Genomic DNA, 6,000 nt, shown 5'->3' on the forward strand with positions numbered 1-6,000 from the left:
CTCGGTGGCAGAGGTTCCGTCAATCTGGCCTAGAAGACAGCCAGGGAGTCAGGATCAGACTGGTCCTTGCACTTGCCACCCTGTAGGCACCTGCTTATATGCAAAATTCCCTCTGGATCTTATCTGCTTCATAAATGCCTCCACAGCTTTCTTGGCCATGCAAAGCAATTCCCCTCATTCCAGAAAATCCTAGTCTTCAGGAACATGCCATGGAATGAAAAGATATAACTTGCTTCAGGGAAGTCAGCTGGTGCTACTTGCCCTAAGCAGAGTAACTGTCCCAGTCCCAGAACAGCTGCAGCGTGTCCTCTTGATACCCTGGTGTGTCCGAGAGCCACAGGAACTGAGGCCTGAGATAACGATAGCCCTGAACTCTTCAGCGACATTTCCTGGAATTTCTTGAGATGAAGAGAAAACAAGCAAATTGACTCTGAGCTGCAGCACTTGGCCAGATGTTACTCCTTAGTCCTGGGGATTTACTTAATGTCTAGTCTATAATCTTGGTCCGGTGGTCTGTGTTAAAGAAGCCCAGCTTTATGCAGGCACCAGGGATTTCAATCAGGCTACCTTGACAGAATAATGACAAAAATCCTCAAGCCAGGATTTTCCAAGACCCAGTGCAAATATTTCCCCCAAGCAAATGTGACACCTCCACGCTCACCAACCCCACCATCTGCAAACCCCTAAATCTTTGAGATCTCTGCCTGCCTTATGCCACTTTGTAGTACTGTCATTTGCATACTTGATTAATTCCACCCATCCAGATAATAAGCTCCTTATGGGCACAGAATATGCTCAGCCCAGAGCAGAGGACACCTTGCTGTGCCACAGGTCCCCAGCTGCCGACAGTGCTGCCACCTGCCAGCCCCCAATTTCAAGCTGTCTCCAGAAATTGCCCTCAGCTGCAATTTCCCACACAGCTGATGTATGTTTTGCCTCCCCTAATGCCACATCCTCTTCCCAGGGGTAGCTCCATTCAATGACTTCACCCCAACCTGGAACAGTTCTGAAGGGCTGTCCCAGCTTCAGGACTCCCCATGGGTCAGCTGAGCCCTTGCTACTGCATTTCAGCCCAGCTGCTCCCTCTGACCAATCCTGCTTCCCTCCCTTCCCCTATCCAAGTTTAAAACCCAGTGTACTCTCTCATAAACTTCCTTGCATGCAAAGCTCCATCTCAGAGTCTCCTTCCCAGGGAACCTGACCTGTACACAGCATCTGGCAAATAGGAGCTGCACCATGAACACTTGCTGGCACAATTGAGCAGTCAATTTCTCAGTGATAAATCCAGTCAGAGGATGGCCTTGTGGGGACTAGTTAGCTGACCATGCAAATAGGTGTAGTGGCCTTCCAGAAAAGAAGTGCCACATGGCGCCTGATCCTTCTTGGCAGGCCGCCTTGAATCACTGGGAGAAGCTGGAGCCGTGGCATGTGCAGAAGGCAGTGAACGTGGTCCCAGAGTTAAACGTCGGGCAGCTCCAGCCAGAGGGTGGTTATTAGTGAATGATGAAAAGGACCATAGGACTCATATCCTGCACAGAATGAGACCATTTTTCAGATCTCTCAATCCATAATTTCTTCTTTTCTTAGAAAAGCTCCCTCCTGTTCTGGGACATGCCACAGCTCAGAGAGAGACAGAGGCCAATAGATAGGGGAGGGGGAAAGAGTGAAGCATCCTTTCCTGGGGTGCAGCTCCAGCCCCAGCTTTCCAAAAAGCAAGCATTAGAGGGAAGGACAGTTCCTCAGGAATGAAACTGATGATGATACTGTCCTTAAGCAGCCACCTGGAACAACTGCATATAGAGACTGAGACTTTTTGACATTTGACATAAAAGCCCCAGTGATAAGAGTGAGATTCACTGAAGACTTATAGGAAATAAAACATCAGTGGATAACAAAGAGTTGGGGCAACAGAAGAAGATCTGTTGGGGGGTCAGGATACCCACAGCGAGTTTCAAAATCCAAGCGGCCATGGATTGGCAGCAACTACCTGAGACACTGCTGGTGGTGGGGGTCTGAGACCCAGTGTGGCTCCCATGATCAGTCACAGCATCTCTCCTGGCACAGGGCTGGGGAACTGTGGCACACTCATCCTAGACTAAAGCTAATTCCTCAGTGGAGAGGAATCAAATTTAATCCCAGAACCACATTGTATACTATACATGTTTTACTGTATACGTAATCGTATGCTCTACATAGTGAATAGCTAGTAAATCATGCAGATCTTATTCCATATTATCAATCATTTTACCATCTTTGAAAAGTCTTGAGAGAAAGAATTCTCTTTAGATACTTTTAAACAAGTAGCAAACTGGCCATAGCAAATTCCAATTGCTCTTTGTGGTGAGACCCCTAAATGGTCAGAGTAGGTAAGCAGCACCCTTACAGACTGTGCCTTTACAAGGTCTGCTCCCGATTGTGTAGGACCTGAGTTACAGAACCTCAGGATCTTGCATCTGGACAGGATCTTGGGAATCACCATGTCCACTCCATCTCAGACACTCACCAGCAAAGTTCTGTATCCCTATAACTGTCCCAGGCCACCCACATATCCAGACCAGTTACTTCTGAATGCAATATCTTTCCCAAGTGACCCTCTAGTCATTACAATACTTAGCCTTTGAAACATGCACATAGAACTGCATCTCAAAAGGAATTAGGGTCATTATACATTGTCCAAATCCATAGAATGTGCAACACCCAGAGTGAACTCTAGTGCAAAGTATGGACTTCAGGTGATAATGATGTGTCAGTGTAGGTTCATCGATTGTAACAAATGGACCCTTTGGTTCAGGATGTTGATAATGGGGGATGTCATACCTGTGTAGGGACAGGGGGCTCATGGGAACTCTGTACTTTCTGCTCAACTTTGCTGTGAACCTAAATCTGCTCTAAAAATGAATTTTATTAATTTTTTAAAAAAGAGAGAAATTAGGGCCCTCTCTGTGCAGGTGGACCTCAATACCCATAGGTGGCAGTAAAAGAAATGCTGGCCAACCTGACCTCTGGGGTCAGTGGAGTTGGGTCCTCTGGCTCTTTCTTCCACACCTTCCTTGGATAAAATAAAATCAATGACCTCTAGGCATTATGAGGGGTTGTGTTTTGAGTTGGGTTTCGGGACCTGATCATTTTCTTATATATCTGCAATTTGCTCATTTTTCCAACTGAAGCTTATCTGGGAAGCACATGGTTTCCTCGTCCCCATTTCTTCCTTCTCTGTACCCCATTTCAGTTCTCTTGTTGAGAGCCTGCCTTTCATCATGGCCAAGCTTTGAGATCATCATGTCCTATCATTTCCCTTTGTTGTTGGTCTCATTCGATCCATGCACAGAAAAAAGAACCCAGGACAACTTATTGTTGAAGGAACAAGAGATAAGTCATGAAAAGGGAAAGATTTTTTTTTTCTTTTGCAGATCAGGAAATGCAATTCTATAGATAAGTAAAAAAATGACCTCTTCAATTTTCTTCCAGTGCAAAAGTAAACTTTCCCTTGAAAACCAAATATATCATTCGTGTGTCCCAAACCATAGTAATATTTTTAGAATTAAAAAAGGCAGATTTGTGATAGGGGAGAAATGATCAGTTTCAGCCCACCCCCACCTTTTCTGTGAACATTAACTAAACAAGGATAAAAAGTGAAATAATCCTTCCAATGCCCTTCCTCTGCTTCTTCCCACTGCTTGCAATGGTTTTATACAAAGTTATTTGAGTTATTCTGGCCCTAATCCAATTTTTTAGGGCCAAAGTATTGGGAGCACTGCAGTGTGTACAGGGCTTCAGCATCCACAAATGTGTGTGTGTACGCATATGCGTGTGTATGTGTGTGACAGAGAGAGAGACTGTGTGCATTGTGTGTGTGCTTTATGTCTGTATGCATTTGTGGGTGTTCTTGTTTGTGTATTTGTGTGTGTGCTTGTGTGTTCATTTGTGCGTGTGCTTTATGTCTGTGTGTATTTGTGTAAGTTCTTGTATGCATATATTTGTGTGTGTGCTTGTATGTGTTGATAACTGTTTTTGTCCTGTTTCTTTAGTGGTGCAACAGTCTTGAATAGCTCCTCAGAACAACTTTGAAAAGCACCTTACCAGAACCTTCCCATCCTATTTCCATTAAACAATGACGGCTTTGGAAAGGGGACATTGAAAAAGTACCTCCAGGTGAGCAATTTGAAGATTCAGGACAACATTTGCATCTTAATAAACAGTCCACTCTCAAGGCCACCAAGCCACCAGAGCCTCTGCAGCATGCCATCTGGGCAGGTTATTGAACCCTTCTTTGAACCACAACCAAAATGCAGGTAATTAAGCCCTCTGTCACAGGGTTCTCAAGAAAACAAAATTAAGCAATGTCTATAAAGGACCTAGCACAGAAGCGGTGCTCGGTAAGTAACCATCACCTTTGTCTCCCTCACCCCTTTGTGGCGCTTGGGCAAAGGTATGTCTGTGTCCCCTTTTCTCCTGATGTTGTCTGCTAACACGTCCCACAGCAGGCAGGCAGGGAATAAACCCACTCTGGTCGTCACCACTTCCCTTGGTCACAAGTCCTCAGTGACCTCTCACTTTCCTGAATTTAATAGTACCCACAAATTCATCACCTAATAACATATGACTGAGCTGCTTAATAAGGGTTTCAAGTACCTTTATTATGTCTGCCCACCAGGCTGTAAGCTACCAGAAGGCAGGCTTGTGTTTCCTGTTCTTGGGGTTTCCTCACAACTGCCTAGACTAATCTTTGGATACCTGCTGGCATTTGGTGCTGGACACGTCAGCACAAGCCCAGTGAATTGAGTCCCTCAAGGGCATCAGAGAAGCCAGCCTTACACAGCCGTGTGGTCACACAGCAGTGCTGCTGAGTCTGACATTTGGCCCTTGCAAGTAGAGGAGAGTCCTCCAACCTTCCCATCCCCAAGGCTTCTGCCCCTTCTGTCCTCTGAAACTGAGGCAGGCAAATGATGACAAGGACAAACTTTGGAAGCTAAGAGTATGCCTGCTGTCTACAGTTCTTCAAGTCCATTTCCCACTGGGGGTTCCCTTATGCCCACTAGATGCTACAAAGTTGAGGGAGAGACCTCAATTACTATAACCATCACTTACTTCCAGACAATTGTGAAATCCACCTCCCTGAGTACTGAAACATTCTATTTTGCTTTCCAGAAGCCCTTGGTATTGTTGGGACAACATTACACTGTGGAGGGGGCAGGGGGAGTGGGAGAGGGGAGGAGTCATCCAGCAGAAAATGCATATTGTCCAGAGTCAGCAGGCCCAAGATGGAAGCTCCACTCTACCACGTTGGTTGACTAAATGTCAGTTTTCTTCACCTGTAAAATAAAGATAATACCACCAGAACTTTTGTAAGTATTGAAGTTATTAGTGATTGCTAACATATGCTAAGTACTTCATGTATACCAGGCTTGGTTCCTTACATGCACTTCATTTGAGCCTCAGGATAACCCTCTAAGGTAAGCACTGTTATTATGGCTCCTATTTTATGGATGAGAAACATAAAGGGTAAGGCTTAGACAAGATGTGAGAGAGAGAGAGTTACTTGTTCAAGGTCGCCATCCATTAAGTGGCAGCCCTGTGATTAGCAACAGGAAGTTTATTCAAGAGTTGTTGTTCTTGTATTTGTCTTGTCTTCTCATCTCTAATGAAGACTTTTCAAGGATAGAGATATACCTTCTACCGCCTTTATATGCAGCTATATGCCTTTATATAGACTTTAAAACACACACACACACACACACACAATGCTTAAGTGAGGAATGAAGGATTTCTTTTAAAAAGGAGCAAAGGGCACATACTGTTGAGGAAAATAATAAAAATCAGAATATAAAGACTATGAGATTATTTGCATACAGCCCCACTAGAGACCAGAAGAATGAACAAATTATTCTTCAAAGTCCTTTCTAGACTTTTGATACTGAATACTAAAAATAGCTTAAATATTCAAGCTGTTGACCTTGTTCATGTCTGAAATTACTTGTGATCTAACTGTTCATTCGTTGC

Source organism: Cynocephalus volans, chromosome 14 (genome assembly GCF_027409185.1).
Source record: "Cynocephalus volans isolate mCynVol1 chromosome 14, mCynVol1.pri, whole genome shotgun sequence".
Classification (NCBI taxonomy): domain Eukaryota; kingdom Metazoa; phylum Chordata; class Mammalia; order Dermoptera; family Cynocephalidae; genus Cynocephalus; species Cynocephalus volans.